The sequence below is a fragment of the Acinonyx jubatus genome, chromosome C2 (assembly GCF_027475565.1).
Source record: "Acinonyx jubatus isolate Ajub_Pintada_27869175 chromosome C2, VMU_Ajub_asm_v1.0, whole genome shotgun sequence".
Taxonomy (NCBI): Eukaryota; Metazoa; Chordata; class Mammalia; order Carnivora; family Felidae; genus Acinonyx; species Acinonyx jubatus.
Window position 1 is genome coordinate 79,334,321 of NC_069384.1, and position 24,422 is coordinate 79,358,742.

At 41.2% G+C, this 24,422-nt stretch overlaps 2 long non-coding RNA genes across 5 annotated transcripts in view; one reads left to right on the forward strand and one right to left on the reverse strand.

Annotated features, from left to right (window-relative positions):
* Positions 1–23,248, reverse strand: part of LOC128315221 (uncharacterized) — a 38,249-nt gene extending 15,001 nt beyond the window's left edge. The window contains exon 1 of the long non-coding RNA XR_008297763.1: positions 22,985–23,248. This is a non-coding gene — a long non-coding RNA (uncharacterized LOC128315221). The remainder of the gene's footprint in view (positions 1–22,984) is intronic.
* On the forward strand, positions 1,526–15,130 carry LOC106968010 (uncharacterized). Of its 4 annotated transcripts, XR_008297762.1 has the most exons (3): positions 1,539–5,704; positions 12,042–12,164; positions 13,866–15,130. It is a non-coding gene; the product is annotated as an uncharacterized LOC106968010 (long non-coding RNA). The 4 variants fall into 4 exon arrangements; XR_008297761.1 differs by lacking the exon at positions 12,042–12,164 and having other exon boundaries at positions 1,526–5,704; XR_008297759.1 differs by lacking the exon at positions 12,042–12,164 and having other exon boundaries at positions 1,526–5,163.
* Positions 23,249–24,422: the final 1,174 nt, after the last annotated feature.

A 24,422-nucleotide genomic window follows, 5' to 3' on the forward strand; every position in this document is an offset into this window, starting at 1 on the left:
AAATATATTAAAATTCACCTATTTTTACTCTTTAATATAACTACTAGAAAATTTTGAACTACATGTTCACATATTTCTTTTGGAGAGCACTGTTCTAAAGATTTCAGAGTACTGCAAACTTTATGAAACTTATGAACTTAAAATGTTCAGAAAAACTGCCTCTCCCCAAAAAACTCACATTGCCCTTCCTCTTCCAGAAGGTACCCCTGTGTGGTCTAGAACTGCAGAATTACCATCACTTGTACAGGAGAGTCTCAAACTTGTGTCCGCTCTTGCCCCTGGAACCAATTCAGATGCTGGCAGCTGTTTCTACTGATTTGGCTGTTTGCCTAGTTTTGCAAAATAAATGATAGAGTATGCAAAGAAGGGAAGGAAGAAATAAGTAAGGGAAGCTCACCTCACCAATCTTTGCTCTAAATTATTATATTGCTACAAATTATGGGATTACAGCAGCACCTGACTCCTTTTTGTCAGCCATGCTACCTTAAAAAGTAATTAGCTTTAGTGATGAAATTGCCTGATGCATTGATCTGAAATATAAAAAGGAGCAGAAAATTATCTGCATATGCAGGCTCTCACTTGGGCATCCTCCTTTAGTTACGGAAAGTACAATGGGTGGACTCCAATATCTTAATCCAGTGTTTTGAATGTCTCTTGAAAGCAATGTGGTAAGTGAAGAGGTTAGTTCTAAACCAGTGTGTGTGGGATACTAGTCCTGACCCAGTGCTCCTAGAGCCTCTAGTTTTCTGAAAAGTGGTCCTAGTGTGGGAGTTGGTGGGAGAGGGGAGGACTGGTTTCTTGGAGGGAATAACTTGGAATTCTGGACTTTCTGCAGTTTCCAGTAGGTTGAAGCGCAAGTGTTTCTCCTGACACCTAACAAGACATATGTCCAATAGATGTACACCGAGAGCTAGCTTGGTCTTGTCCTGATCTTCACTTTTGGTAGAGGGGCATCTTGGCCTGTAGGCTTCCCTGGTGGAAGTGTTTTAACTACAAATTCAATATCTTTCATAGACATAGGACTATTCAGACGATGTACTTAAGTGAGTCTTAGTCATTTGTGTCTTATAAAGAATTGGTCTATTTCAGCCAAGTTTGGGGGCATATGGTTGTTTGTGATACTGCAGTATTCTTTTAATGTTCAAGACCTGTAGTGATGGCCCCTTTTTCATTTCACGCACTGGTACTTTATGTCTTTTTATCAGTCAGGCTACAACAATCATTTTGAGGACACCTTTTAAGGATGTAGGATGTCTAGCAACATTCCTGGCCTCTATACCCCTAGATGCCAGTAGTAGCACTACACCCCCGTCCCTACCCCCACCCCCACTGTAACAATCAAAAATGTCTTGGGGCGCCTGGGTGGCTCAGTCGGTTAAGCATCTGACTTCAGCTCAGGTCATGATCTCGCAGTCTTTGAGTTTGAGCCCCGCGTCGGGCTCTGTGCCGACAGCTCAGAGCCTGGAGCCTGCTTCGGATTCTGTGTCTCCGTCTCTCTCTGGCCCTCCCCCGTTCATGCTCTGTCTCTGTCTCAAAAATAAATAAACATTAAAAAAAATTTATATAAAAAAAAAATGTCTCAGCATTGCCAAATGTCTCCTGAGAGGCAAAATTGCCTGAGGTTCAGAACCACTGCTTTAGGCTGCCAATTATTTTTTGGAACAATTAAAAATATGATAAAATGTATTTTTTATATTTTACTTTAATTTTAACTATTTCTGGAGATCTTCATCTGTGTAGATGCAAGTTCTGTTTGGTATCATATTCTTTCTGTTGGAGGTTTTTTTTTTGTTTTCTTTTTTTTTTTTTTAAGTTTATTTTGAGAGAGCTTAGAAGCAGGGAAGGGGTGTAGGGAAGGGACAGAGAGAGAGGAGAGAGAATCCCAAGCAGGCTCTCCACTGTGATGAGAGGCTTAAACCATGAACTATGAGATCATGACCTGAGCCAAAATCAAGAGTTGGAGGCTTAACAGACTGAGCCATCCAGGTGCCCCTGGAGAAGGTTGTTTTGACCTTTATTTTAGTGCAGGTCTATTGATAATAAATTTTCTTGTTGTTTTTTTGTTTGTTTTGTTGTTCTGTCTATCTTTTAAAGTCTATTTTTCCATCATATCTGAAAGATATTTTCCCTGGGCACAGTATTCTGGACTAACAGTATTTTTCATTAATGTTTTACAGGTATTAACTCCACTATATTCTGAGTTGCATAGTTTCTAAGCCAGCTGTAATTCTTTGTTTCTCTGTAATGTGTCTTTTTCTCTGGCTACCTTTAAGATTTTCTCTTGACTTTTCAGCAGTTTGAAAAAAAATGTATTGGGGTGTGTATTTTTTGGTATTTATCCTACTTGGGACTCAGTGAGCTTTTTGTATCTGTGGTTTGGTATATTTTATTATTTTTGGAAGATTCAGCCATTCTTTCTTCAAATGTTTCTTCTGCTATCTCTCTCCTGGAATTCCAAATACACTTTTATTAGACTGTTTGGTATTACCCTACAACACTTTTGTGTTTTCTTCACACTTTTTTCTCTTTGTATTTTAGTTTGGGTAATTTCTATTACACAGCTTCAAGTTCATGCTTTCCAAGTTCATGTTGTATCAAGTGTACTGATGGGCTTTTGAAGGTATTTTTCATCTCTGTTACTGTGTTTTCTATTAGCATTTCCATTTGACATACATAGTTTTTATCTCTACTGAAATTTTCTGTATGATCATTCCTGTTATCTACTTTTTCCACTAGACTCTTCAATATATATGATTAATATATTAAAGTTATGTCAAATCCCTCTCATAGTTCCAACACTTAGGTTATCTCTGAGCCTCATTCTGTTGACTCTTCTCTCTTGACAATGGGTTGTTTTCCTTATGTGTCTCATAATTTTCTATCCAATGGTAGGCATCTTGTATAGAACAGTAGAAATTAAGATAGTGATGACTCAAGTAAGTATGTTTCTTCTTCTGCTCAATCAGTCATGTGGGGTATTGAATCAGTCAGTGGTTGACCTGGGTTTGGGTTTTCTTGTTGTACCTTCAGTGCACCATTGGTTTCAATTTCCTCTAGTGTTACCTTATATTTAAGATGTGGGATGGAAGGCTAAAGGGAGTTTCTCAACATTCCTTTTCCACTCTCAGCTTCTAGCCTTCCTTTTAACCTGCAAAAAAAAAAAAAAAAAAAAAAAAGCCTGCCTCCATGCTTTTGCCTTTCTGCCTTCTTGTAACCTGCTGCTTGATAGCTTGGTAGTGGGAGCCAGAGGACCAATCATCCTGGTCCAGCCTCTCTTAAGCAAGTCTTATATGTTTAGGCCTTGCAGGTGGGGCTTCCTCAACTCCTCAGTCTCCCCATGGCAGACAGAATTCTACTTTGCATCTTTGATGAGTCTTTTTTTTTTTTTGTACATTTATTCATTTTTGAGAGACAGAGAGAGACAGAGCACAAGCAGGGGAGGGGCAGAGAGAGAGGGAGACACAGAATCTGAAGCAGGCTCCAGGCTCCGAGTTGTCAGCACAGAGCCCAACGCAGGGTTTGAACCCACAAACTGCGAGATCATGACCTGAGCCCAAGTCGGACGCACAACCGAGCCACCCAGGCACCCCTACATCTTTGATGAGTCTTAAGATAAGAGTCTCCTGATTCCTGTAATTGTATTGGCATGAGATTTTGAGCCCAAGACCATTTCCTATCCCTCCTTATCCAGGTATAGAAGCTCTTTGTCTTCTCGTACTCTTGCCCTTACCCAATATCAAGGGTCCTCTACCTGAGCCCAGGAGACAACAGTTTGCTTCCCCTTTCCCAGCGGCTTGCAGCTATCATTCATAGGAAGGGTATGGCAGGACTTTTGTCCTTCCCATAGTGGGAGCTTACTCTGCTCCAGCAAGGCCTTCACCTCCAAGGGAGGCTGTATATGGTCTCCTGCCTTGTCCCCAGTTTTTCTCATCAGCATCCAGTGACAAGAGGCTGTAAGTGGAAATGCAAACAAGCTCCTTTTTGCCTGAGGGGTTTCTAAACATTATTGCTTGTCCTCACTTGGCCTTTAGCAATGTGTTAACAATTTTAGTTGAATTCTTACCACCCTGTATAGTAGTTGATATCTCTTCTTCAGTGCTCACATCCTATCTCTCTTTGGTGAGGCCAGTCTTTTCTTGGCTCTCAGGCTACTTGCTTGGTCTGCAACACTTGCTAGGGTGTCACATCATCCCAATTTGTGTGGTACTGAGAGTTTTCCAAGAATAGGACTTACAGTACTAAAACCAGGAAAAGTTCAGTTGGTCACCCTAACTTCAGCTTCCCAACAGGTTCAAGAAAAGCTTTTCTCTAGTTTTTCTAGGTGTTTAGGTAAGAATGATGTTCTTTCTGGATTTATTTTAGAGAGAATGTGCGTGCCTATGCATGAGAGCAGTGGGAAGGGCAGAGAGAGAGAGCGAGAGAATCTTAAGCAGGCTCCACACTCAGCATGGATCCCATCAATCCCATGACCCTAAGATCATGACCTGAGCCAAATTCAAGAGTTGGATGCTTAACTGACTAAGCCACCCAAGCGCCCCCTTCTTTCTAGATTTCTACATCCTAGGTAGAAGACGAATTAGTGAAATGCTTATGCATGTTGAATCTGAACAAAAATGGTTCTTGAGATAGTAAAAAGCCATATGGGTAAACATCTGTTTCTTACTAAGGCAGAAGGGTTTTTGTGAAATCTTCCCTAAAGTAGAGAATAAACAAAATTAGTTTAGTCTCTGTCATTATTTTGTCTGTTGACAACAAATTTATCTGATAACCTAAATAAACTCTAGCTGAAGAGGTAGATTCACACATACTATTTTTCTTTATAAGTCTACTCAACATTCAGCTAGCACCAGATTTGAACTTTACTTCCAGCAGGTGAGTATCTCCCATAGATTTTTTAGTGACACTATAAAAAAAAAATCTTTATGCCCTTTTGTGGAGGAGCAGGAAGAAGGCTGAATAGGCTTTTATCAAGAATGTTGACCACCTCTGGGTAAATGTGTATGTATATGTATATATGTGTGTATAATCTTGCTATCAACTGTCTGGGAACATACCTGATTTACGTTGCCATTGGTGGTACATCTCGTCTTGTGGTTTTTATTTCAGATATTTATGGGAGCCCAGGAGTGTGTGTGACCCCTACAGCCAGCACTAATGAGTATGGTAGGGAACCTCAAAGCCATGCTCTGTATTTTGTGTGATGGTGAAGGCTCTGTCATTTGCTCAGTTACTCCTTTGAATATCCAAGAGAAATACTTATGGCCGCTAGATAAACTTGTAGGCTGTATATAGGATATCTTAATATGTCAATAGTTTGATTAGTATAATAAAAACAGCACAGAAACCATAAGACATAATAAACACAGCACAGAAATCGTAAGACTAGGAGCATGTGTAACCTCAACAGCTGTGGGGTTTATATGGCTGTAGATATGATAATAGCTGAGATGTACAGTGTTTGTCATGTGTCAAGCGTTGTCATAGAGGTTTACATCTATAAATATATTGCGTCATCACATGTAGAAACTTCATAACAATCCTATGACTTTAGGTATTATTATCCACATATTACAGATTAGGAAAAGAGGAACAAAGAGGTTTGGTAATGTGTTCAAGATCACAATGAACAAATGATGACTTAAGCCCATGTAGTCTGTTTCCAGAGTTCTTTTAACCACTGAAAATGATCAAAGACAAAGAAGAGGTAAAGATTTCAACTTTCAGGAGGGTATATAGTAATGGGAGCTGTGTATCTGTGGGGAAAAGAAAAAGACTTTCAAGTAACACTGATTTTAGGTTGTAAACCAAATAGAGATGTACAGAAAGCTAGACAAAGACATGCTAAGGAAGAAGATTCAAAAAATGATCAAGTTATGTTTTGTACTCACTGCAAGTAAACAGAAAGTGTGAATTACACTGATGAGTATGGTCAGATATTTCATGTAAACTTCATGTAATACAGATAACCCGGTAATGGCAGAAATGCTGCAAAACCAACTTGCAGGAAGACCTCCACTTCTCTACATGAAATACTTGAATACTTTCAGTTTCAAAATGGAAAATTACTTAGATACTACTTGCCACATAGAAGAAATAGAGGCTGAAAAGTTTTATCAGTTCCATTTATTATTAACCAATTGAGAATAAAACCAACGAATGGTATGTAAAAGAACTTTGGTTTAAAGGTGACAACATGGACATTATTAACTCACATGAAGCACAGTGAGATTTACAAATGACTGGAAGATTCCACAATCCTCCAGACCAATCCTTGTAATCCAGAGGACTCATAGGGGAGCAGGACAATCAATAGGTGTACCCACAACTTGGGTTGAGTGTGTTGTTGGCAGGGATTCTGGCTTTCTTGAAAGAGTGGGACGCTTTGTGGGCTTGTGATTGGTTTTTCAAGTCAAGTGGTTATAAGAGAGTATTGTATATAACTGTAGATGGGGTGAAATCTTTAACCTAACCTGAGAGTAATCACTGAAGTCCTCTCTGCACCTACTGGATGAGCTGCATGACTTCATACAGCTCATAAGTGGCGCTCATCTGCATATGAATCTGATATTCTCACAAAGGCTACAACAAACTGTGATCAAGGAGAGAGAGTACTCAGATTGTGCTGAAAGGTATAATAATGCAGAAGCTCTGTAGATGTTTTCTTAACGTTAATTTTGACCATGGTCTAAAATGTCCGGAGTGTTGGTAATCTAGTATAGCTTGTAGCCCATAATAAATGGATGCTATATTTGCATTACTATAATACTTATACTCAAGATAAGTGAAAGAATTTAATATAACCAGCTCACCTACATTATGATAATCTGGAGTTTTCTACTCAAAAGAATTGAATGAGGACGTACTTTTGAAGGGCCAGTTCAGTATTTAAGGCATTGTCAACAATGAGCAGGAAAGGGAGCATTCCTCTGCTAGGATCAGCTCTACTCCGAAACTATGGCTATGCCTTTTTTTTTTTAAGTAAGTATTACTTTCTAAATTGAAATGATCTCACAAAAGACTTGGCTTGAAGCTTGGTGAAGAATAACCTTGTACCTAATGGACACAGAGGGCATTGGATTGGAGTGTTTGATGAATGTGGCTTCTCAGGTCTCTCCAACTCCTCCTAAGACAGGTGTTTAGGCTGGTGATACTCAGGTTCTGCCTGCCCAGGATGGAGGAGCTTTATAAGGCTCTTATATCCCAACTACATTAGTCTGAAATTCCAGACAAAAACTGCCTTTCACAAGCCAGGTCGTCTGGATCTAACCTTCAGGATCCAGGAATGATCCTTGCTAAGCGACCAACACTGTCTTGCTACATTGCCTATAGTTGATACAATAATGATTAGGCATCTTACACAGTCATATTGTGATGTTGTAAAGAAAGAAGAAGCTGTGAGGGGGCATAAGAATTCAGGTCTGCCATGGTCAAAGGTATAGTGGGAGCTAAGCAAAGCACTCTAGTCAGTTCCTACCACATATATGGGAAGGTATGTCTGGGTGTTGAAGGTGTTTGTGACCACACTCATGGTGCTTATGGGCATAACAAAACCCAACCGCATATGTTTTTGCCAAAGATAAATTATTACACCCAGACCTGGCTGTGGAAACCATTTGGTTGTTCAGGTATCTGTCTGGGACATCACAAGGCATAGGTGGCTACTGACTAGCTGCCAGAGTCAGAACCAGTGGTAACTGTTACAATGGTTTCCTCACAGAGTAATAGCCAGCGTTTGTGTCATAGGATGTGTTGGTTTAAAAGCAGACATGGCAAATATTAACTCTTTGTTGATGTTTACGGAAGAATGTGGCCTCCAGAAAAAGTGTTTTGTATAAATATAAGAAACTTGTGTCCCCATCCCAGATTTCACTAACGCTGTTTGAGGGTTTATGAGTGGGAACTTAAAAGTACAATCTGCACTGATCAATTTAATATGGTGCTTTTCAGCCTTTTTTTGTTGTTCCCCTTCCCACAAAGAGACTTTCTAAATTTTCTCTTAAAGTGTTCACAGATTTATGGCCAGTTGATGAATACTGCTTTTCCCCATAGGTAAGGATTAATGAAGAGTGTAGGATTTTACTGTTACTGCAGCCAGTACTAGGTATTTTATTTTCATTTTGCAGTTGGGAGAGAAGCAAGCAGCTTTGTCTCTTTGGAGTAGAAAGTTCAGACTGGTAAAAGTTAGGATTTCTCCTCCTTTCTTTTAACTTGGGAGAAAAAATTAAAGTACCTTTTTACATTGGGAATGTTTTCTTGGTAAAATTTTAAGATAGCTGTTGCTTATTTTTGCAGGTATTTTTACGCTGGGGACAAAGAGTTAAGACTATAAACAGTATCCTATCTCTGGGTTTTAAGCAACTTTTTAACAGGGTTTTTAGAAACTTAGACTAAACTTTTCTTGTCTTGAGTTTTAAAGCTATTTTGTGAGCTAATTACATTAGGAACTAACGCAAAGGAAATTATGTCTTGGAACTTCGCAACCTTTTACACTTTCTACTTTGGTAGTTGGTTATAAATGAGTGTGGTGGATGATGGTGGGCAGGACCAGTGCAGTAATATTTGACTTATATGACCGAATGGAAAAGGGACAACCACTGATCTCATTATGCATTAAAATATAAGCATATAATTTAATGATGGCACTGTGTAACCACCACTGAGGTCAAGAAAGAAAAGACTGCCAGCCTTCCACATGTTGATTCCAAGTTACGGCCCTTATCCCCACAGGTAACCACTATTGTGACCTGCAGAGTAATTCCTTTTTTTATACCCATGTTCCTCAAAGCATGGTCTGGCATGAGCATCATCTGGGAACTTGTTAGAAATGCAAATTCTTGGGCCCTCCCCTCGACCTAACACATGTACACATTTTTGTGTGTAGGATGCACATTTATGTGAATTAAAGTATAAAGCAGTAATTCTCAAGCTGTAGCATGTATCAGAATGACTTGGATGGCCCATTAAAACAGAGATGCTGGGGCCTACACCGACAGTTTTTGATGATCTCTTTATGGTGGTTTTATTCCCTGATTCTAATTTTCTTATGTGCTGGGTATCTTTGACTCTGTGCTAGTCATTGCACTTGACATGTTATTTTGCAGGAATAACTAACTGTGAGGCCTATAAAGAAGGTACTTTACCCCAAAGAGTATTTGCATTTGCTTCTGCCAGGCACCTGGGGGCGCCATCAGTCTGGGATCGTCTGTTCAGAGTTTGATATATCCTGGACAATGCAAGGGATTTTTACCATGTTTTAATTCTCTTTAGATTATTCCAATTCTTGCTCCCTTCACTCTGAGATCCTGGAACCCAGGTTGTTGTAGGGGAAGGCCTGCTGTCAGGTCCCCCAACTTGTATGGATCTAGAGTTAGTCCTCTTCTATACCCTGAAAGGCCATAAAACGGGAGGTTCTAGTTTTCTGGGATTAGCTAGTGCTATCAGGACAAAAGTGGCTTCAGGCTTGTTCCCTTCTCTAGATCCTTGACTTCTCTTTACTTTCGGCCTGATGATTCCTTGCTATTTTATAATCTCTTTGATGCCTTTGAAAAGATTATTTAAATATATTCTATCCAGCCTTTTTAGTTGTATTCAGCTGTAGGACTGATGTGAACAACCTGAACCAAACCTTTACCAGAAGGGAAATCTGGAAAATACATTATTAATACACAGTATTTTTTCAAAATACTGTGGTTTTTCAAAGCATTAAGAATCTATGGGTATTTATATCCTTAAAAAAAAACTTTTATCTTTAGCTGACAACTTCACCCAGACATGGGACACACAAGATGGTTTGGGTACAAAACTTTCAATATGAAAAACTTGCATATTTACAACTTTTAACCACTCCTAAAGGCTCTGATATTTCTGGTGGGTTCCGAGGAATGCTTCCCACAAATGCAGAGCCTTCCAAAATGCAGAGATGTGCCTAGTGCAGGCTCCATTTTGCAGTTTATGGCACTTTCTATGAGGTTTAATTTTACCCTTAGCTTTAACCAGTCTGGACACACCAAATTTAGGAAACATAGATGGCTTACACATTTATCCCTAGGACAGTTTCTGTCTGGGATAGCATGTGGAATGCCCCAAATTTTTATCGGCAAGTTCTAAGCACTTGATGAATTTTAACCACCTCTCTCTCCCCCACAAAAAGTAGGTTATATCATCTTTTTCCCCCCTGATTGACTCCAATGTCATGTTGATCCCTTAAGATAGGCAAGATTCTCATGGAGAAAGTACCCCATCTCAACCCATTGCTGATGAATCAGAATACATTCTTTCTGGGTAGAGCTGAATCTTTTATAGTTATCTTTAGATATATTTTGAAGGGGATTGGAGATGGAAATACACTAATGCTACACACGTGAATTTGGGAAGGAAACTGGCAGGCCTTCCAGATGTCAAGAGATTGTTGGGAATTTGGTGAGATACTTTATTTTGAACACTCTCACTGGGGTTGACAATTAGGATGTGTAGCAATCTGTGTAGGCTAGGCTTGAGGTAGGAATCAACAAACTCTGAGAGCTATTTGTAGAGTCCTTTAAAGATACTTGACGGTCATTTGATGAGCGTCAGGATCCCCTGAAGGTGGTAAGGCTTGCTTGCAGTGGAGCCCATGACCCCTGTAAGTTGTGGGTCAGGATAAATGCCAGATTTTAATCTTCATGGTAGCAAGCATTAGCTCATCTCAGATAAAGGCTATAATCCAACTAGTTAGAGCAGAGAATGCCTTAAGGCAGTAGAGCACATGCTGCTCCCCAGTGCCTTTCTTTTCCTTCCCTAAGATGTGCCCAAAATCTATGGGCTTATGGCACGAGTGCAGGATGGGCGTCCCACCAGGTCAGAGGGACACTGAGTCTCCTGAATCTGTGTTTTTCTTTATCAGTTCATAGAAGATGATGTTCTAGCTACCTTGTTGCTGAACCTAAAGTTCATGTTTTGAGTACAAACTTTCAAACTATACCATAGGATGCAGGAACTTTATAGTTCAGAGGTACAAATAATGGTTGGGGAAAGGGTGCTTTGTATATAACACGGGGCTTTCCAACCAGGGGATTTCCTAAGTTACAATACTTAAAAAAAGTCATGACCCGCCACAATCCACCCCTTAGCTCATGACTTTTGTGTGGACCAGCACATTGATCTCCAGACCAACATGATGCCATCATTCATTATTTTCACATAACTCGTCCCTTAAAATAGAAATATTGCTTTCACAAATAATAAACTTCCTTATTATAAATTCCCACTTTACTAAATGGTATGGAGAACTAGGACCACATGGAAGTCTGCTCAGTTTAACCATTTACTTATGGACATATTTTATTGAATCCCAAGTGTTTGGGCAGTGGTCTGGGATGTAGGCATTTTCCCTGTTTAATAATACATTCCCCTTCTCCCTCCCCAGCTAAAATATAATCTTAAGGACATGTGGATATAGACCACCATATATCTTATGGTTACCATTTCTTCAGCATTACTGTTGCATAGCTGGTCATCTATAGCTCTATCACTGATCTCTGAAGTAGCCCTATCAATCTGAACTTTGGATATTATATAGTAAGTTCTGTTCCTGAGCCCAGCAGGGATTTGGGGGAACCATTTAGTGGCTCCCAGTTCTGGTCTACTTAGTTCCAAATAGCATCTCCCTCTATATTCCTCAGGCAGTCATGGGTATACATGGGGTCCTCATATCCAGTAAGTGGGAGAATTAGGAGTAGACCTACAGTTATTGACAAAACCCAGAGTCCCAATTTTTGGTACTTAATATGGATGTTATAATATAGGACTTTTATGAGCATCCTTGATGTTACAAATGCTGGTGCCTAGTCCCTTTATCTCAGACTCAGAGAAAGCATATTTATATAGGGTTGGGACTATGCCTTAGGATGGCAGGAGCTGGGAATGTCAGGGGTTGGGGAATGGATCTTCCCTCTCATGGGTCCAGTTAAATGACTAGGTACAATCAGCCCTGTTCCAGCTGATAGAGATTTGGTAAGTCTAATATGCCCTATCCCCACATATATTTTCTCTCTTAACTGCAGGAGAGCCTTCCATTTATCATCCCTTTTAAACGTAGCCTTTGTGTAGGCTATCCAGCTTCTGGACTTTGCCTGGTTTTTTATTCAGTACCATGATTTACCATCCCTCAATTGTTATAGAATAAAGTATGTATCTCCAGCAGTTGGACTATGTATTATTCTGTATCTGCAGCCTCTAGGCTAATTAGATAACTTGGTATATAGCCAAACAAGCGATTTAGTATCTTCTTGAGGAAATTCAATTACTACAGGTGCTCTGAATCACCTGAGATGTCTAGGGCAATGACTGTGATCATTCAAGGTAAAACTCATCTAATCAGTGTTTTTTTTTTTTAAATGTACACACACACACACACACACACACACACACACACACACACACTAGAATGAGGACTATTTGCTTGCTGGCTGTAACCTTATTTAAATTGGTATTATAGCTAGCCCTTCCATAATTAATCTTCACTGTCTTCAGTGCAGGTAGCAGAATCCTCTTTGTGTTTCTTTCAGAAAGTTTCCATGCAGAGTTAGCTCCAGCTACAGCAATATGTCATAGGCATTGAACTTTGGGGCAATGACTGGTCAGAGCTCCAAGCCAAAGAGTCCCCCGAAGAGAGCACTCTACTCACCTTCCTCACTGGGAACTAATACCTGGAATAGTACCATACACATCTTTGTCGTACTGAACTTCTTTGTCTTACTAAAATAAAGTTTTCTTTAAGAAGACTCTTCAGTGCAGATGACTTTAAGAACATGGCCAGGACAACCAGTGTTCTCAAGGGAGGAGATGGCAGACTCATTGGTTTGGCAGCAGCCCAGGCCAGTTTTTCCCCTGCAACTTTCCAAGCTTGTTTCTGTAGTGGTTGGAGCCAAATAACCACTCGTAGACTTTGTTATAGAAGGAATGGTGAAGTCATATACAAAGAGCAGAATGGGGTCAGCTAGATGCTTTCTATAGGTAGCTAAACTCATCATTTAGTCAAACTAGGATGAACTGTGATAGGCAGCTAAAGGTTCTTTTCTGTGTGGGGAGAAAAGGAGAGGATGGGGCAGAGATAGTATTGTATCTTCCCTATTTGTATTACCTATTCAGTGTTTTCAGGCCTGTTCTCTCTGTTAGCCTGTAGACTCCTGCAAGGGTACTTGTGACTTGCTGTTCCTGAAACATTTTGTGTCTCAACCACACCCCACACTAGACCCCACCTTCCATAGCCGCGCGTCTGTTACTTGCACATAAAGCCTCTGTTCCCAAATGTTCCCAGTGGAGGAGGTGGCCTAATTTGGGGTCACTGGCTTCCCTCTAGGGGCAGTTGTCTTGGAACTGTCTGAAGTTTGAACACAGGGTTGAAGGGCAGACAGTATGGTTAACAATCTTATTATTTCTCTTGGTATTTCCTTACCATGACAGTAAAGGTTGACCATCAATTTGGGCCTCTTTTGGCCTGTCTTTTAATAGCCAGACCAACCAGTATTTCCACTGAGAACCTCTTTTTTTCTCTTTTTTATATCCCCCCACCCATTTTCTTTTGGTTATTTGGGGAGCTGAAATTCCCAGAAGTCTTCCTAAGCTACCTTTTCCAAAATTATGCATAGAGACTGCTAGTTACCTACCACTCTATTCATTCTTCTTATGAACAGGAAAAAAAAAAAAAACTACATTGTCTGTCCTCCACTACCAGTAAGGATGACACAGTGTGACACAGTCTTGTCAATGAGGGGTAACTAAATGTGTTAAGAGACGTTTCTAGTAAAGCTCCTTAAAAAGGGGTAACTTCAGAGCACACACACTTTTGCTCTAATTTCTGCCCCTTCTTCCTGTCTGTATCTTAGGGGAGATGCTAGACATGGAACAGGCATCTTGCAACAATACAACCATGTGAGAAAAGCCAAGTGAAAAGCTTGGGTCACATCTGAAAAGACTGGGTGAACAGGACACATAGGCACTGTGTGTGAACTCAAAACTGCATAATTTTTGCACACTGCCACCATCCCTGCTGCCTTAGGTTGTAAAGAAAACAAATCCCTTTGTGTACAACAGATCTGTACTGCTCTTGTATCTCTAACACTGTTTGCAGGAGGACTGTGCTGCCATAATTTACTCTTACCATCTGCGACTTAGACATTTTTTTACACCTAAATTCTTTAAAAAATAGCCGTGTGTACCTCTTTGCTGTAAGTTCAAAACTTGACATTTCTTATCAATGGAAGGTCTAAGATCCTCCAGTGGAGTACAGGTATACAATTCGAAAACAATTCGGTTGACAATAAGTTCGTTAATTTTGACAATTAGACTTTAAAAATTAGTACCACAGATATTTTAGAATAGTAGTACTATAAATGTACCATGAAATGGTTTTGTAACACATTACCAATTTTAAATGTGTAGATCCATATTTTAAGTTTTGTGGAGATGAATTACTCTCTTTTTAGATCCCTATTTATTTTCAGCCAGTCATTCCAGCTTTGTATTATTTGTAATAGTGAAACACCGAAACAGGTTCAGACCTAAAAATATAAAGGGTTATTGCAACAGCTTACGGAGTTACATAAAAGTTATGGATTACTTAATTGTGGCCACAAAATAAAATCTACAACTCCCTCAGTTTACAGAAAGATCACTTCTGTATGCACATATATATTATCAAGCCGTTACTGTTATTTTCCTAGATAAATGGGCTAATAGAAACTTTTAGTGTCCTATTTAATTTTTCTGTAATGAACTGTTATTAACTTTTCATAAGAACGATTTTTAAAAATGAAAAGACTTCCTCTTGATGGGCATTTAACAAGAGAAACAAAAAGTGTTGCTGAGAAATGAAGAGCATTCAGGAACAGCAGGAACCAGTGGACGCTCACTTTTGCTGCTGAGATACTATCACCGATGACTCAGACTGCTCCAGGCTCATGAACTGCTCCTGAACTGCTTGTAGGACCTGCGTGGCCACGAGCCCTGGCTGCAATGCCAGAGATGCCCTCTCATGTCTGCCTTTACTTCCACATGTTGCCTTGTCCCATCCCATGCTCACGTCTCTCTGATGCTTAAAAAGTGTGCTTTCGTGTATTCAATAAACGCTAGAATTTGAGTTATATGCCAACCCCCTGACTAATGCTGAGAATATACCAGTGAGCCAAACAGACCTTCATGGAACCAGTCCATCATGTTGGGATAGATGCTAATCACCTCATACAGACGTATAGAATGGGACAGAATGAGATACGGACTATGACAGAATGGGCTGCTAGGAGGCTGAGTTACTGCGCAGGTGGGGAGACCCTCGTTACATCATGCATTCAGAAATCCATTTAAGCCGAGAACTGAAGGAAGGGAAGGAGCAAGTATGTGACAGTTACGGTAAGGGGAACACGTATTTTGTGCAGAGGAGACAGCATGCATGAAGGCCCTGAGCTGCTCCGGCATGAAGGGAGTGAGAGGGCATTGGCTAGAGAAGAGAAGGGAGAGAGAACAGAGAGGTGAGCTTGCAGAGGTAAGGAGAGGCCAAATCACACAGGGCTTTGTAAGTTATGGCAGGATTTTGTCTTTTTCCCTACACAGTTAAACCAGTGAAAAGTTTTGAGCTAAAAAAAATACCTGAATCAGGTTGGTTTTCACACTGACTATTGGTACAGGAAAAAGAGTGGAGGAAGAGAGAAGAGAGGGATTGGAAAGAACAATGATAAGGAAAGGTCCAGTCATTTCCATAGCTACTCTATTTAAAGGAGATGGTTTCCAGAAGCAGTCGTGGACTCTGGCCCAGAATTTGTAACCATGGCTATTATACTCAGCATTCTGATTTTGACACAACTGCCCATCTTCTTCACTCTTGTCTATAAGGGGTCCCATGTTTGCCACAGAGAAACCTTTGGACCGTGGTCAGGTCTGAGTTATGAGGTAAACTCTTTGCTCTTCCCAAAGTATTGAAGCCACAGTTACGAAGAGGACTACACAGGGGTGCCTGGCTGACTCAGTCAGTTAAGCATCCAACTTTTGATCTTGGCTCAGGTCATGATCTCAGTTTGTGAGATCAAGCCCCATATTGGGCTCTGCGCTGACAGTGTGGAGCCTGCTTGGGATTCTCTCCTTCCCTCCCTCCATCTGTCTGTCTCTCTCAAATAAAACTTTAAAAGAAAAAAGAACTGAACAAATATTGAGTGCTTACTACATGCCAGGCACTGTAATAGGCACTAACATATGGAGTGAGTTTTAAAAATAGAGTCCCTACTCTCATTGGAACTTACTGGATTGGAAGCAAATATTAAATCCTGCAAATGTGATTACACACGATGAAATGATCACATCTTCTTGTCAGCTGCTAATAATCTTTTTAAAACTTTTTAAAGAGTTTATCTGAGAAAGAGAGAAAAAACATGAGTGGAGGAGGGGCAGAGAGAGAGAGAGGGAAAGAGAGAGAATCCCAAGCAGGGCTCCACACTGTCAGCACAGAGCCCAACATGAGGCTCAAACCCATGAACCGTGAGATCATGACCTTAGCTGAAATCAAGAGTTGGACACTGACAGAGCCACCCAGGCACCCTCAGCCACTAACAAGAATCTTAAGGTAATGTTCTCCATGGCTCCCAGACCCAGGGCTATCTGGTATAATTGTGCAATTTGAGTGTTGCACAAAGATGCTTGGCCAAGGGAGAAAATGGAGACTAAAACTCTGCCAGAATTCCCCTTGTCAACCCATCCCCTTGTGCAAAGCTACAACTGCCCAGAGGAAAGGTACATTTTTCTTTTGTACCAAAGTGTCCATCTACAGGTCAGCCCATCTCTTCATCTCATATTAGTAGGGAATTCCTTATTCTCAGGATGGAATGGCAGGCTCTAACTTGTAAATGTGTAGCTGCCCTAAGCACAGAAATCTGAGGTGAATGTCATAAGCATGAGTGGGTGTTCTTGTAGGCTGAGAAAGAATCGGGAGTATGAAGAAGGCCTAGGACACAGGTATCTTTTAGGACATAATTTTTCAAAACATCCTGCATCTGCAGGAATTAGAGCAACGCTATAGAGAGCTAAGATGAAGTGGAGAAAGAAAACTTAGTGGCGGCACAGTGGAGGAAATACCTGGCTGTACATTAGAAGGGTGGTTGTTCAGGGTGGTAGAACTTGTGGGGAAAGCTGTGGTGGAGGAAAGGAGATCTGTCACAGACTAGGAGTCTGGAGTTCTCCCTCGTCCAGCAAGAGAGCGGACGCAGAATTGAATATGAGAGAGGCTAAGGTCTGGGAGGAGACAAGAGCCCCGAACAGGGGTTTCATCTCCGCATTTATTGAGCTCACAAGATATTACTCACGTGGTGAATGTGAAGAAAATAAGATCTTACACGCGTGAAGGTGGGGAAAACAATCAGACAGTAGTTGTGTAAGAAGCAAAGGGTCTAGGGGGCAGGTGGAGTTTGTGATCAAGGTACATTGGTGCCAAATGGGAAGTAATTTCCTACAGGTGATATAACAAGACACTCGTGATTCCATTACACTATCTTGCTACCTAGCCTCGGGCGTTTTCACCCCATGGTGGCTGCTCTTCGCCCTAAGCTTTTTTCTAACCCATTTATGTAAGTAGAACCTATTTCCCCACAGAGATCCATCTATAAAATCATGTATTGGTTTCTGTATCCTGAGCCTGGCTGACTGAACAAAGCTTTGCTCCCATAATACTAACCTTTCTGTCTCAGTTTTGAAATCATAGACTCTCGGCTTATGGGAGTGGTTCTGTTTCTGGGGAGAATCCTGCCAGAATAAAGCCAGAGACAAAAAGCAAAGGACCAGGAGCCAGATATCGTGACATCCTGGCTCTCCCCAGTAGCCGTATGATCTGATGATTGTTTCATCTGAAAATAGGAAGCTGCCTTCCTCACTGGGTTACAAGTCTCAAAAGATGTCAAGAAAAAACTTTGTATACTGCAAGGCCATAAAAAGCATACAGTTTTTTCATGAAATGCCGAGTTTCAGAGGCCTGACTCTGAGCTGGGTTAAGCTGCCTGCCTGGGTTGCCTGAAGCTCTGCTTGGAGTGGCCTGGTTCTGAGGATGTTTCTCCTACATCTTCTGTTTCTCATCTGTCTTCTGGCTGTGCCAAGGGTTTTAACTACCCTCTGGCATTGATGGTTCAAAAACTTTTAATTTGTCATACAGACGCGAGACAGGTTATGTTCTGACCACAGGACATCTGTCTTCTAATGGAATCTGTGGTCAGTTAAGACCCTTTGCCCTTTAATGGGGGCCAGAAATGGAGGTAACCTTCAGGTACCAGCACCCCCCTTAACAGATGCATTAGACAGTTTCCCTCCCCTTGGCTGCTAGTTTGTTGAGCATCAGAGCCCATGCAGCCTCCTCAGGCTCAGTCCCTCACTTGCCCTCTTTCTCTGACAGATATTTTGAGCAAGTGAGGCTCATAGAACACAGTAGCAGAGATAAGTTAAAGCATCTATGTTAGCCTGTATTTTTAATGCTTATTTTTATTTTTGAGAGACAGAGAGAGAGACAGCATGAACGGGAGAGGGGCAGAGAAGGTGAGAGACCCAGAATATGAAGCAGGCTCCAGGCTCTGAGCTGTCAGCTCGAACTCACGAACCGCGAGATCATGACCTGAGCCAAAGTCAGACGCTCAACCGACTGAGCCACCTGAGCCAGGTGCCCCATCAGCCTGTTTTAATCTCTTGTGATCATTACTGAAACAATAGCAGCCAAAGTGAAGTTTAATCCCTCTGTAGCTTCTGACTAGAGCAAGAACCCTACAAAGTGTTTCAGTGCACCTTCCCACGTGCACAGGAAGATTGCCTTCCTCTCTTTCCAAGTTGCTAAGATAGAAGTACAACATTCAATCCATGCCCATCCAAAAGGATGTCGAGTTCACTTTGTGTGAGGACACCACAAAGGTCAGCCAATAGGCAAGGCGGTCCAGGTGAGAGGAAACCGGTCATCCACAATGAACAAGCACAGCAGAAGGCTAATGACACCACTGTGCATGTCAGCATTCATGTAGCAAGGTGGTTATCACCAAGTCAAAACTGGACCAAAACTACTAAAAGATGTCTTTTTAATTTTTTTTAATATTTATTTTTTTGAGAGACAGAGCATGAATGAGGGAGGGACAGAGAGAGAGGGAGACACAGAATCGGAAGCAGGCTCCAGGCTCTGAGCCATCAGCCCAGAGCCCGACGTGGGGCTCGAACTCACAGACCATGAGATCATGACCTGAGCTGAAGTCGGACACTTAACCGACTGAGCCACCCAGGCATCCCACTAAAAGATTCTTGAAAGCAAAGCCAACTGGAAGGAATATATATCTCAATGGCTTTATGAAGACCCCTAGAAGGTTGCCTCGTCTCCACACCAAAAATGATTTTGATTCCCATGAATGGCAGCTTTCTCTATTTCATGGAAACCTTGATCTTCTAACATGATCCAGTTCCTTATTTTCAGAGACTGCTGTGATGCCCAGAGCACACATATGGCAGAAAAATATGCAAAAGATGAACAGATCACACACACAAAAGTTCTAAAGATAGCCCCTACACATAGGAAAAGATATCCAGCCTTACTCAGAAAAATGCACATTAAAATCGCAATGATATACCACTTCTCACTTTTCAGATTGGGAAACATTGCATCATATAATATTCCAATGCAAAGTTATAAGGAAACAGCTCATCATAGGTTGTGCGTAAAAATGCAAACCAATAAAAGCATTTCCGAGGAAACTTAATAGTATTTAACACAATGAAATAATTGTTTACCTTTTGATACAGCAACTCCATTTCTGGGAATTTACCCGCTTGGAAAAACCTGTACCTCCAGCAATATGACAGTATGTGTCATGAGAATATTCACTGTGGCATTGTTTGCAATTGCCATGCTGAAAACAGCCTCAATGTCCATTTATGGAAATATTTTCCACAGAAATAAAAAATTTAGGATAGAAGGACTTATGCAAAAGAATGTAGCAGTGTTTGTAGTGAAATAAAATAAAACAAGCTAGAAACAAAGTGAATATAGGGGTTTGGTTGCATTGCCAAACCACGGCATACTGTGTGGCCATTCAAAAGCCTAAGTTAGATTATACGAGTTGACTTGGAAAATATTTTTCTTTTAACAGGCAAGCTAAGCCATTTATACTTATTTGTCTGATATATTTGGTCTCAACTCTGTCATATTATTTGATCATTATAATGTATATTATGTTTGCTATGTTTCTCTGTGCAATGCACTATTTTTTTTTTTTTCATTTAGGAAGGTTTGTATTTTTTCTAGTAGTTACCTTTGTACCTATGTTTCTTAATGCCCTGAGCCCCAGTTTTCTTATTTACCCTTTAACAATCCAGTTTTTCTTTTCAGTGGTTCACCTGCATTCTTATCATTGCCTGCACAACAATATGCAGATTCTGCTTCCATCTCTCCCTCTCCCTCAGGCCTCCCATTTCTAATTGCATTATTTCCAAATTATCAGAACATATAACAGTTGTGTGTTATTCTCTTTTAAAAAATGTTTTAATGTTTATTTATTTTTGAGAGAGAGACAGAGAGCAAGCAAGGGAAGGGCAGAGAGAGGGAGACACAGAATCTGAAGCAGGCTCCAGGCCCTGAGCTGTCAGCACAGAGCCCGATGTGGGGCTTGAACTCATGGACTGCGAGATCATGACCTGAGCTGAAGCTGTACACTGAGCCAACTGAGCCACCCAGGTGCCCCCAGTTGTATGTTATTCTCAACCCAAACATTGTCTAGAATAAAACATACTAACTTATAGACTTCCAGTTTTCTGTTCTGCATATAAGAAGCTTGGAAGTTAGCATTTTTGTCTTAACAATAAGTAAAAAGCTGAACAGACTCAAAGATCCATAAGAGAAGGGAGGACACAGGGCAAACTGTTGCCCCCAAAACTGGAGAGAGTCACAGCTTACCTGATTAGAGACACGTAAGCAGAAAACACCATGGGAACCAGTGGTAGGGTAGGAAAACCTAAACTGTAATTGACAAGTTTACTAGAGGCTTTAGTGTGGACAACTCAGAATTTAAAATTCCAGAGGGACCCAGTCATGGGGAAAGGGAATAATTTTGTGAGATTCACCTCACAAACTTGTCCAAATTCTCACAGAAATTTGGAAAAGAAGCTCCTCACACTTTCTTCAGGGCAACGGGAAAACAAACCATTTAAAAATAGAGCACCCCATTCTTCTCAACAAGGCCTGCCCTCAGGAAAACCTGGTTAGCCATAGCCTAACTGTCATGGGAGAAGGGAATTACACTATTTCAGCCCATTCTAATCTTTCTGCCTCACCTAACAGGGGAGAAGAACTGAGAAACACTTGTGAAGTTCACAGTGCTGATAGGCCCACGAAAAGACTGAGACCCAATCATAGGACTATAGAATAGTTCCTCTCCCCCACCTCACCACATTTCTAAAGGCCCATTTACACCAGCTCCTTTTAACTGGTATAGCATGTCCAGCCATCCAAGATTTACAAGGCACGCTGAAGGAACATAATATGCAGAGACAGGACACATATCAGAACCAGTCATGGCAGGAATGTTGGAATCCCATCAACCCAGGAAATTTTTTTTTTAATTTTTTTTTTCAACTTTTATTTATTTTTGGGACAGAGAGAGACAGAGCATGAACGGGGGAGGGGCAGAGAGAGAGGGAGACACAGAATCGGAAGCAGGCTCCAGGCTCCGAGCCATCAGCCCAGAGCCTGACGCGGGGCTCGAATTCACGGACCGGGAGATCGTGATCTGGCTGAAGTCGGACGCTTAACCGACTGCGCCACCAAGGCGCCCCAACCCAGGAAATTTAAAACAACTATCAGTAATATGCTAAGGGCTCTAAGGGATAAAATTGCAAGAAGAGATGGGCAAGGTAAGCAGAGAGATGGAAATCCTAGGAAAGAACCAAAAAGAAACACTTGCAATCAAAAACACTATAATAGAAATGAAAAAAAAAATGTCATTAATGGGTTTATTGGTAGCTGCACAGACAGACGAAGAAGAATCTCTGAGCTTGAAGATATACCAACAGAAATCTCCAGAACTGCAAAGCAAAGAGAACAAAAACTGAAAAAAGCAGAATAGAATATCCAAGGATTGTGGGATAGTACAAAAGCCATAACATTCACATAATAGACATGCCAGAAGGAGAAAATAGAAACAGAAGGAATATATGAAACAACAGCGATGGAGAATTGCCCCCAAATTAATGTTAGGGACTAAACACAGAGCCACAAAGCCTATAGAATACTAAGCAGGATAAATTTTTAACAATGCTATACCCAGGCATATCATTTTCAAATGATAGAAAATCAGGGGAGGAGCCAAGATGGCGGAACAGCATGGAAGGTTTTGTGTGTCCCACGTCTGTGAAATGCAGCCAGACCTTGGGGCGCCTGGGTAGCTCAGTCAGTTAAGCGTCCGACGTCGGCTCAGGTCATGATCTCACAGTCTGTGAGTTCTAGCCCCACGTCGGGCTCTGTGCTGACAGCTTGGAGCCTGGAACCTGCTTTGGATTCTGTGTGTTTATCTCTCTGACCCTCCCCCGTTCATGCTCTGTCTCTCTCTGTCTCAAAAATAAATAAATATTTTTAAAAAAAGAAAAGAAATACAGCCAGACCAACACTAAACCGTCCTGCACACCTAGAAAACTGATTGGAGGATTAACACAACAATCTGCACAACCTGAACCACAGAATTCAGCAGGTACGCGGCACAGAGAGGTGAACTTGGGGAGCAAGAAGCTGCAGAGGACAGGGAGGTGCTTTTGCGGGTGGAGAGAGGATGGAGACGGCGCGGGGGGAGAATACAAGAAAAGTACCCCTCCCCAAAAGCAGCTGGAGAGAAAGTGGAAAATCGGAAACAGCCGCAGGGACTAAACTAAAAAGGGAGAAAGGAGAAAGGAGAGGGTTTAAATTCCACTAAGACTAAGCAAGGGGAGCGCAGTCTGTAACTCTGCAGCTCCATACCTGGAGGTGCTCTGGTGGGAAGGGCGAATCCCCAGGAACAGAGTGGGGTCCAGGAGGTTCTCGGGCCACGCAGGGAAAAGCAGTTCCACTGCTGGAAGGACATTTGGTAGAGACTGTTGAAGCCACCTGGTCCCAGCAGACCCCAGAAGGCGGCCACATTCGCTGGTGCTGGAACAAGGTCCTTAAGGGTGAAGCCTGGTGCCAGATGTGTGTTGTGATTTTCCACAGTCCCTGAAAAGCTGCTGCTACACTATCTCACAAACTTTTTCTGCAGTCTCGGGGCACCGGCAGCAGCAAGGTCCAGCAGGCGTTCCTGGGTATAGCCGGGATTCGGCCATTGCTCGGTGAGACCCTCCTGCAGAGGGGCGGAACGGGTCAAAGCCGCAGTCCTTCAGAGGTAAGGGGCCAGGGAAAACAGCCGCATCTGAGACAAAACTCCGGAGAGAGGTACTGCCTGGGGCTTTGTCACGGACAGTGAAGAAGCGGGAGTGGATGAAAGCTGAAGACAGAGGACGGGTGCGCGATTGCTGATCAGAGAGAACAGAGTTCCCATACTAGAGACTGACGCCATTTTCACTGCTCCTGCGCATGCGCATACGCACACGCACCTATGAGCTCTGCAACAATCCACCCCAGTAGGCTAGCAGCGCCATCTAGTGGAGAGTGGAGCCATTACACTGAGCCCCACCCAACTGGGCCAACCTTGCTCTTCAAGAACACAAGTCTCACCGCCTGCTTAGTTTATGGACTATAAAGCGCTTCATAGTCTGACTTCTAGGGGAAAACGAAGTAATTTCAGTCCTATTCAATCTTTTAGCAGGTCCATCTATTCAATTTTCTTTCTTTCTTTTTTTTTCTTTTTCACTTCTTTTCTTGAATACAGAAAGAAAAAATTCATTTTTATTTTCAATTTTTATTAAAAATATTTAATTTTTTTTACTATATTTTTTACTTTTGTGTAAATTTTTTCAAATTCTATTTTACTTCCATCATTTTATTTTAGTCTACTTCAGTGTATTCACTTTTTCAAATTTTCAACTGATTTTTTTTATTTTTAATTTTTTTCTCTTTTTCTTGAATGCAGAAAGAGACAAATTCATTTTTAATTCCAATTTTTATTAAAAATATTTTTCTTTAATTTTTTTACTATATTCTTTACTTTTGTGTAAACTTTTTCAAATTCTATTTTACTCCCATCATCTCATTTTAGTCTGCTTCAGTATATTCATTTTTTCAAATTCTCAAACGATTTCCTCCCCCCACCCCCACTTCTTTTCTCTAATCTGTCAAACTACTTTCAACACCCAGACCAAACCTACCTAGGATCTGGCATCATTTATTGGATTTTGTGTGTGTGTGTGTGTGTGTTTAATTTTTTAATTTTAATGTTTTTTTAATTTTAATTGTTTTAATTTTAATTTTTCTACCTAATTAACTC